The sequence below is a fragment of the Oryx dammah genome, unplaced genomic scaffold (assembly GCF_014754425.2).
Source record: "Oryx dammah isolate SB20612 unplaced genomic scaffold, SCBI_Odam_1.1 HiC_scaffold_28, whole genome shotgun sequence".
In the NCBI taxonomy this organism is placed as follows: Eukaryota; Metazoa; Chordata; class Mammalia; order Artiodactyla; family Bovidae; genus Oryx; species Oryx dammah.
The window spans coordinates 56,611,768-56,621,784 of record NW_024070212.1 but is presented as its reverse complement, the minus strand read 5'-3'; the positions used below and the strand labels follow the sequence as shown (position 1 = coordinate 56,621,784).

The following is a 10,017-nucleotide window of genomic DNA, read 5'->3' as shown; positions in this document are numbered from 1 at the left end:
TGAAGAACATTATCTTGTAGAACAGCACACTGGTGTGAGTCAGGGGCACACTCTGTGTGTGAAACAGACTGAGAAACAGCCAAATGAACTTATTAAAAGGATTTCTCCTCTTTTGCTTCTATTTGCCAGTGTTAGGGTTTTACTGGCTTAGATTGCCACCTTTTTCTAGTACCTTTTTTTCCCCTATCCTGTTGGTCTCTTCTAATGGTTCCTAGAAATCCCTCTTCTGACTCCTTATCAGAATCAAAAAGTGAGGAAGAAGAAAATGTTAATTACCTCACTGAGAGTTCTGACAATGAGTGGAATTCCTTTGAAGAAGGGGACCCTATAGTACCCAACCTAACATCTCTTGATAGTCTTGTCTGGCAGGTTAAATACCATTTAAAAATATTCTACAACTTAGAAACCTTTATATTCTAAATTCCTGGTTACACCATGCGAAACTCAGATGCTAGCACACCAGTCCATATACTTAGAGAGATAGGTCTAAGACTCTCCCATTGATTCCACTATGTACCCAAACTGGAACCAATTTCTGAATGGCCTACTCTAGCTTCTTGTGGAGTCCCACCTTTCGAAAGCCCCTTATGAATCCCTGCCAGCTTTCCATGCTAAACAGAGCAACTATGACTTGCCACCAAGCGGTTACCCTGAACAAAAGTTGAGCAGAGCCACTCCCATACCTGAATGCCTTAAGCACATTTCTAATTGGTGCCTTTCTGGTTGTGGTATAGCTGGATAACTATAACAGTTAAGGAGATAGTCCATGCTAAACCCATCAACACTGCTTACTCTTAAACTGACTTCCAAAATGCAGTTAACAAATTCCTAAGTGCATCACTACAAAGGTCCCCCATTCCGTCTCATATCTCTCAGGTTGCCAGTTGAGAAAAGAATACAGTTACACAGTCCACAGTTGACTATGTCTTCTCAACCAAACTATGCCCTATCCTCAGAAGTCCAAGTGTGATCAAGTACTGAACATACGCCCAAGAGTCCTGTAACTCAACTACGGAAGATGCACCTTGTAAGTATTACCTTTGAGGGACTCTGTGGATAAAATGAGAAATTCAATAGAGAATTACTCAAAAGAGGCCTTATTGCCAAAGATAAGTTTATTCTCCATGCTCAGTTCTCCCCACAATTTACTCTGCCTGTATAATGGATTTAACTATAAACCTAATTATCAATGGGATGGAGAAAGGAGCCATTACACTGTGGAAAGTGGTAAGTTAGCTACTCCCAAAAACACCTTTCTGAGTACACCTTTCTCTGATATTCATTTCCAGGAAGGTGGTTGAACTAAGTTGGATAATTAAACAAACAAACAAAAAGGTGAGAATATGGATTTGTCTTTTGGTTTTTATATTGCAAGGCCTACAGATCAGTTCAGTTCAGTTCATTTCAGTCTCTCAGTAGTGTCCAACTCTTTGCGACCCCATGAACTGCAGCACACCAGGCCTCCCTGTCCATCACTAACTCCCGGAGTTTACCCAAACTCATGTCCATTGAGTCAGAGATGCCACCCAACCATCTCATCCTCTGTTGTCCCCTTCTCCTCCCACCTTCAATCTTTCCCAGCATAAGTGTCTTTGCAAATGAGCCAATTCTTCGCATCAGGTGGCCAAAGTATTGGAGTTTCAGCTTTAACATCAGTCCTTCTAATGAATATTCAGAACTGGTTTATTTTAGGATGGAGTGGTTGGATTTCCTTGCAATCCAAGGGACTCTCAAGAGTCTTCTCCAACACCACAGTTCAAAAGCATCCATTCTTCAGTGCTCAGCTTTCTTCACAGTCCAAATCTCACATCCATACATGACCACTGGAAAAACAATACCTTTGACTAGACAGAACTTTGTTGGCAAAGTAATCTCTCTGCTTTTGAATATGCTGTCTAGGTTGGTCATAACTTTCTTTCCAAGGAGTAAGCGTCTTTTAATTTCATGGCTGCAGTCAACATCTGCAGAGATTTTGGAGCCCCCCAAAATAAAGTCTGCCCCTGTTTCAACTGTTTCCTCATCTATTTGCCATGAAGTGATGGGACCGAATGCCATGATATTCGTTTTCTGAATGTTGAGCTTTAAGCCAAACTTTTCACTCTCCTCTTTCACCTTCATCAAGAGAGTCTTTAGTTTTTCTTCACTTTCTGCCACAAGGGTGGTATCATCTGCATATCTGAGGTTATTGATATTTCTCCCGGCAATCTTGATTCCAGTTTGTGCTTCATTCATTCCAGCGTTTCTCATGATGTACTCTGCATATAAGTTAAATAAGCAGAGTGACAATATACAGCCTTGACGTACTCCTTTTCCTATTTGGAAACCAGTCTGTCATTCCATGTCCAGTTCTAACTGTTGCTTCTTGACCTGCATACGGGTTTCTCAGGAGGCAGGTCAGGTGGTCTGGTATTCCCATCTCTTTCAGAATTTTCCACAGTTTGTTGTGATCCACAGGCAAAGGCTTTGGCATAGTCAATAAAGCAGAAATAGATGTTTCTGGAACTCTTATTTTTTTGATGATCCAACAGAGGTTGGTAATTTGGTCTCTGGTTTCTCTGCCTCTTCTAAAACTAGTTTGAACATCTGGAAGTTCATGGTTCATGTATTGCTGAAGCCTGGCTTGGAGAATTTTGAGCATTACTTTACTAGCATGTGAGATGAGCACAACTGTGTGGTAGTTTGAACATTCTTTGGCATTGGCTTTCTTTGGGATTAGAATGAAAACTGACCTTTTCCAGTCCTGTGGCCACTGCTGAGTTTTCCACATTTGCTGGCATATTGAGTGCAGCACTTTCACAACATCATCTTTCAGGATTTGAAATAGCTCAACTGGAATTCCATCACCTCCACTAGCTTTGTTTGTAGTGATGCTTTCTGAGGCCCACTTGACTTCACATTCCAAGATGTCTGGCTCTAGATTAGTGATCACATTATCATGATTATCTGGGTCGTGAAGATCTTTTTTGTACAGTTCTTCCATGTATTCTTGCCACCTCTTCTTAATATCTTTTGCTTCTGTTAGGTCCATACCATTTCTGTGTTTTATTGAGCCCATCTTTGCATGAAATGTTCCCTTGGTATCTTTAATTTTCTTGAAGAGATTTCTAGTCTTTCCCATTCTGTTGTTTTTTCTATTTCTTTGCATTGATCACTGAGGAAGGCTTTCTTATCTCTTCTTGCTATTCTTTGGAACTCTGCATGCAGATGCTTATATCTTTCCTTTTCTCCTTTGCTTTTCGCTTCTCTTCTTTTCACCCATTCCAGTCCATTTTAGTTCTCTGATTCCTAAAATGTCGATGTTCATTCCTGCCATCTCCTGTTTGACACTTTCAATTTGCCTTGATTCATGGACCTAACATTCCAGGTTCCTATGCAATATTGCTCTTTACAGCATCGGACTTTACTTCCATCACCAGTCACATCCACAACTTGGTGTTGTTTTTGCTTTTGCTCCGCCTCTTCATTCTTTCTGGAGTTATTTCTCCACTCTTCTCCAGTAGCATATTGGGCACCAATCCACCCAGGGAGTTATTCTTTCAGTGTCATACCTTTTTGCCTTTTCCTACTGTTCATTGGGTTCTCAAGGCAAGAATACTGAAGTGGTTTGCCATTCCCTTCTCCAGTGGACCACATTTTGTCAGAACTCTCCACCATTACCTGTCTGTCTTGGGTGGCCCTTACATGGCATGGCTCATAGTTTCATTGAGTTAGACAAGGCTATGGTCCATGTGATTAGATTGGTTAGTTTTCTGTGATTGTGGTTTTTGGTCTGTCTGCTCTCTAATGAAGGATAAGAGGCTTATGGCAGCTTCCTGATGGGAGAGACTGACTGAAGGGGAAACTGGGTCTTGTTCTGATGGGCGGGGCCATGCTCAGTAAATTTAATACAATTTTCTGTTGATGGATGGAGCTGTGTTCCCGCCCTGCTATTTACCTGGGGCCAAACTATGGTGGAGGTAATGAAGATAATGGTGACCTCCTTCAAAAGATCCCATGGATGTACTGCTATACTAAGTGCCCCCAACCCTGCAGCAGGCCACCACTGACCCATGCCTCCACTGGAGACTCCTGAACACTCACAGGTAAGTCTGGGTCAGTCTCTTGTGGGGTCACTGCTCCTTTCTCCTGGGTCCTAGTGCACACAAGGTTCTGTTTGTGCCCTCCAAGACTCTTTTTCCCAGTCCTGTGTAAGGTCTGGCAGCTCTATGGTGGGGTTAATGGCAGCCTCCTCCAAGAGAGTTTATGCCATACCCAAGTCTGCTGCACCCAGAGCCTCTGTCCCTGTGGCAGGCCACTGCTGACCCGAACCTCCACAGGAGACACTCACACACAGTTCTGTCTCAGTCTCTGTGGGGTCCCTGGGTCCTGGTGCACATGAGGTTTGTTTGAGCCTCTGAGCATCACTGGCGGAAATGGGGTTTGATTCTAAACACGAATTCACCCCTCTTATCATCTTGCTGGGGCTTCTCCTTTGCCCTCAGGCATGGGGTATCTCCTCACAAATGCTCCAATGCCTACAGTTTTACTGGGGTTTCTTTTTGGCCTACACATGGCACTCTTTGAAAGCAAAAGTGAAAGTCACACAGTCTTGTCCAACTCTGTGATCCCATGGACTGTAGCTTGCCCGGCTCCTCTGTCCATGACATTCTCCATGCAGAGTACTGGAGTGGGTTGCTATTTCCTTCTCCAGGAGATCTCCCTGACCCAGGGATCAAACCCAGGTCTCCTGAATTGCAGGCAGATTCTTTACCAACTGAGCCACTAGGGAAGCCCCTTTAGGAGTTCCTGTTTTAGGGGGAGGGAGTAGTGTAGTAGTAACCTAACTACTCTAGATCCATTATGGGACCTGCAGTTACAGTATAAACATTTTATAGGTTCCCACCAGGCCATCTCTAGCTAAACTGGCTTATAAGATCATACCTGGGGATTAAACAGACACCTGCTTTGTAAGAAATATATTTCCTGCATCTTGGCATCCAAACTTTAGTCAAGAGCAAGTAAAACACATTCCAAAAGACCACTGGGAAAGAATTAAGAAAGCATTTATGCTAGTAGATTAAAGTATTTCATCTGTATAATGTTTCCTGGAGCAGTACTTAACGTGCTTTCCACATCCACTGCAAACTTTTCAGGAACCCTTCTAACTTTAAAGAACTTTACTTCAGAAAATCTCAGCCTAATCAATGTGAAGTTAAGAGTTCTTTTTTAACATCATTTTCTACATCTTGTTTTGGATTTTCTTCTGGTTGAATAGAAGCATATGTAAACTTGTAAATGAGTCTTGCTGTGTTTATTTAGAGGAGTCAAAACCCAGGAATCAACAACATATACATGAAATGTATGAGGCCAGTAAGTCTTTTCGCACACCTACAGTAAAGAGTGAAAACTGTGTGAGATCCTAGTTGACTGGGTATCCACAGGGATCAGAAAATAAATTGTTAAAGATATCATATATCCTTCCTTATTTTTGTTTTGCTTTTCCTATTCTCCATAATCAGGTGCTGTATATAAAGTGGCATAAAAAATTGAAGTATTAAAGGAATCAATAAATTCTATAAATGCATAGCAACTTTAAGGAGAAAGAAGAATGGTTACAACCTAATGAGTAATTTCTGTCAAGCCCTCTGTCTCATCTTAAGGAAAAAGGAGGGCATTGGAGTAGGTAGAAAAAATATTTGTTAATGGAAAATTACTGAATTGAAACCATATAATGTTAGTGTAACTGAATGTATCAGTAACTGTTCCTATGTAGATGTTTTATAACATTGGTTTTTAAAAAGTTTAAAAAAGTAAGATTATAAAAGTGTAATCTCTCATTCATTGCCTCCTTCCCAAGCCCCTTACGGCCAGCCCCTCATGGAAGGCTGCATCCCAGGTCCCCACCGCCCTGAGATATTGTTCCTGTGGTGCCGTCTTTCCCTGCCATCCCTTCTGCACTGCGGCAGCCACTGGCCCAGGGTTGCTCCAGGCCAGGCTGCTTCTCACTGTAGCCCTGGCGGGCATTAATGAGCCCGCTCTCCCTGCCTCTCCTCTGAGTGCTTCAGTGAGGACCCTGCCTCTTCCGCTTCCTACCGTTCTCTCTCTAGAGCAGTAGGGAAACTCCAGAGGAGCTGTGCTCAGTATCTGTCACCTGCCCTTGTCCCCTGGGGTCAGCTCTGCTTCTCCTCCATCCAGATTTTCCCTGTCCACAGCTACTGGTCAGAAGACGGATTTCCCCCTGGTGGTAGTTTTTGTTGAACAAGGATTCTTTAAATTGCCAAGTATTTGCTAATAACTTTCTATGTGTATGGAATCTTATTAATCGTCAAGAAATGAGTGAAAAGAACTGGACAAACATACAAGTTAATTACTTAAAATATTTTCTTTGATGTGAAAGTGAAGTTGCTCAGTCTGTCTGACTCTTTGCGACCCTGTGGACTGTAACCTGCCAGGCTCCTCCGTCCATGGGATTCTCCAGGCAAGAATACTGGAGTGGGTTGCCATTTCTTCTCCAGGGGATCTTCCCAACCCAGAGATCGAATTCAGGTCTCCCGCATTGAAGGCAGATTCTTTACTGTCTGAGCCACCAGGGAAGACTTTTTATAAGTCTTCCACTTTAGAAAAGTGTTGAAATCTACTAGATCCTATAGATGTTCTTTACTCTATCTGTAAAGCTCATTTATCAGGTTGACAAATATATATGCAGCACATACAGTGTGTCATGTTCTATCCCAAGTGCTGTGATATAAGACGGGCAAGATGCCTGCTCTCATGGAGCTTCCAATAAACAAGCAAGCTAACATCAGTGACTGCTAAGTACAAGATCATTACAACCTAATGGGTAATTTCTGTCAAGCCCTCTTTGTCCCATCTTAAGGAAAAAGGAGGGCATTGGAGTAGGTAGAAAAAATATTTGTTAATGGAAAATTACTGAATTGAAAGCATATAATGTTAGTGTAACTGAAAAGTGGTAAAGGATCAGAGGAAAATAAAGCAGGCTAATGGGATAGAAACTTATGGGAGGAAAACTTTGAACAGGGAGGGGAAGGAAGGTCTCTGAGAAGATGACATCTGGGCTTAATGATGGGAAGATCTAGGGGGGAAAAAACCCAGGCAGGAGAAACAGCGAAGTTACGGGAATGTAATGATCCAGGAAGTGAATGACAGGAGATGAGGTCAGACAGACCCAACCCAGATCAGGTAGGGCTTACAAAATTATGGTAAGAAGTTTTTATTTTATTTTAAATACCGTGGGGAGGATTGGGAGATTTCAAAAGAGAATGACAATCTGTGATAATATTTTTAAAAGATCACACTGGCTGCTGTGTAGAGACTGGATTGTAGGCAAGCAAGAGTGTACGACTCCAAGATTCATTAGGAGCTGTTGTAACCTAAACAAGAAATGATGGTTCTATAGCTGTATGAAATAAATGTGTGTTCTATTAGATAATGCCCTCTGCTGATAGCCCACTACTCAAGGTACTGGATCTATGTGTAACAAAATGTATGACTGGGTCACTGACTTCAAAGATCTTTTTATAATTTAATGGAGGTAACAGATAAAATTAAAGAGGACAAAAAAAAAAAAAAAGCATATCTTATTGAGGCAAGAAAAATTTTCCAGATGTTAACAGGTTCTCAACAATAGCTAGGGTAAAATCTTATGGGTCACTCTACCCTGAATCACCAGTGTTACAGAAAATCCAAAGAAACCCACCACCCAAATCTTGAATCACAGTAACATGATCAAGAAAGTGACAAGCAAATGTAAACATAATTTTCAACATTTACTGAGAACTTAGACTGTATTAATGCTCCAATGAATCATTTAATTCCCAAGAACAACCCTACAATAGTGTTTACCTAGATTTAAAAATCCACATCTGTGAACACAGTAACTTGTCTAATGCTTCACACAGCTAACAACCTCTAGAGCCCAGCCTCAATTCTAATCAGTCTAATCCCAAATCCAAGCTTCCCAGGTGGCACCAGTGGTAAGGAACCCTCCTGCCAATGCAGGAGACATAAGAGACACAGGCTTAACCCCTGGGTTGGAGAGATTCCCTGGTAGAGGGCATGGCAACCCACTCCAGTGTTCTTGCTGGAGAATCCCATGGACAGAGGAGCCTGGCGGGCTACAGTCCATGGGGTCTCAAAGAGTTGGACACAACCGAAGCAACTTAGCAGGCATAAGGATAAGACCAGTGTTTCCTAGTTGCCTGATGGTAGGAATTAGTCTGTAGGAGTTTCCTCATGGCCTCATGGTTAGGATTCTGGGCTTTCAATCCCTGGCCAGGGAACTGAGATCCAGCAAGCTGCAGGATCCCTCCAAATGATTCTTACTATCTTATTCTTAATAATGCAATCATTGTAATTATATAGCCTACAGAGGAATAGAAGGCGATGGCACCCCACTCCAGTACTCTTGCCTGGAAAATCCCATGGACAGTCCATGGGGTTGTGAAGAGTCGGACACGACTGAGCGACTCTACTTTCACTTTTCACTTTGATGCATTGGAGAAGGAAATGGCAACCCACTCCAGTGTTCTTGCCTGGAGAATCCCAGGGACGGGGGAGCCTGGTAGGCTGCCGTCTATGGGGTCACACAGAGTCGGACAAGACTGAAGTGACTTAGCAGCAGCAGCAGCAGCAGCAGCAAAAAAAAAAAAAAAAGCACAGATTAATGGAGAAGACAGTATAGAGGAAAAATCAAGGTGTATGGCATTTATCAGAGACTCCTTGGGAGAATTTAGTTTAATTTAAGTTTTAAATTCTCCTTGGGAGAATTTTAGTTTTAGTTTTAATTTGAATTTTGAAAGGAATGAAGAAAGAAAGGAAGGAAGGAAGCACGGCAGAAAAGAAATGCATGAAAATGACAAGAAGGAGAGAATTGGGTATGTAGAGCACTTATAGGCATTGATGTCCCAAAAGGAGGAAGGTGACTTGATTGAGCACACACTCCACCATTCAGTTCTTATTTATATAGATTCAAGTAGGTTTAGAGCATTTGTAGGTTATGAAGCAGCTTAAATCTTTGGCCTGATCTTGGCCAAGATTGTTCTAGAAAACCCATCCTTGAAACAATTCTCTATTAATCATTCTCTTGCATTAAAAGGTCAGAAATAATCCTATTGAGATAATTTTTTTCTTTTTAAAACTAAACTTGTTTACCTGACTTCCTATAATAGACAAATGAGCCCAAAACACAACCTTGCTTGGAATATAATAATAAGAAATTTTCTTTTACTTATTCATAAACATTCTTAAGTAGATTGCCAACTGGATGCCACAGAAGCCATGTCCTAAATTTTTCTGTAGGATTACTTTTAGCAGGCTGCAACTCAATCAACAGATGTCCATCAAGTGTTGACTTTATTCCAGACAGTGTGAGCAGCACGGGGGAGACCACAATGAGTAAAAACCATGGCTCTTAATCCTGAGAGTGCAGAACTAAGTGGAAGGAGACAGACAACCAAATTTGTCATTCCATTCCAAGTCCTGGATGAAGGTTTGTATAAAGAGCCAGACACAGCAGAGAGGGAGTGCTAGCTCTGCCTACGGGAGTTTGGAAAGGTGAATGGTCTTGCTTGTTAGGTTTTGAAAGACTCACAGGATTTCAATGGGAAAAGGATGGAGAGGGTATTCTAGAACAAGAAGAGAGAAGAAAGAATGACACAGAGGTCAGTACGAAAGAGTGAGCACTGTAGCCCACAGTTTTTTTCAGCCTGCAGAGTTTTAGAAACACTGGTCAGTGTTTAGAAACTTACTGGTCAGCTTTTAAAATGAGAATTTGTATATAAACCTTTATTTTTAACTTACAGTCAAACACAAAGATTTAGCAACATTGGGCCTTCATTCAACTGATCCTGAGTAATACTGCCCCCTTGAGTGAGGGATCTTGGTCCCCAATCACTCAAATACACATCTGCTAAAAATAAGAATTTTCTTCTCTTAATATATCACCACATTCATTATCACATCTAAAAAATGTTAATAGTTTCTTAATATCATATGTCATATTTAATATATAGAAAGTAA

The 10,017-nt window shown here is 41.6% G+C and overlaps 1 pseudogene; it reads left to right on the top strand.

Moving 5' to 3' along the window:
- Nucleotides 1-204: 204 nt before the first annotated feature.
- On the top strand, nt 205-888 carry LOC120856546 (annotated as a pseudogene).
- Nucleotides 889-10,017: the final 9,129 nt, after the last annotated feature.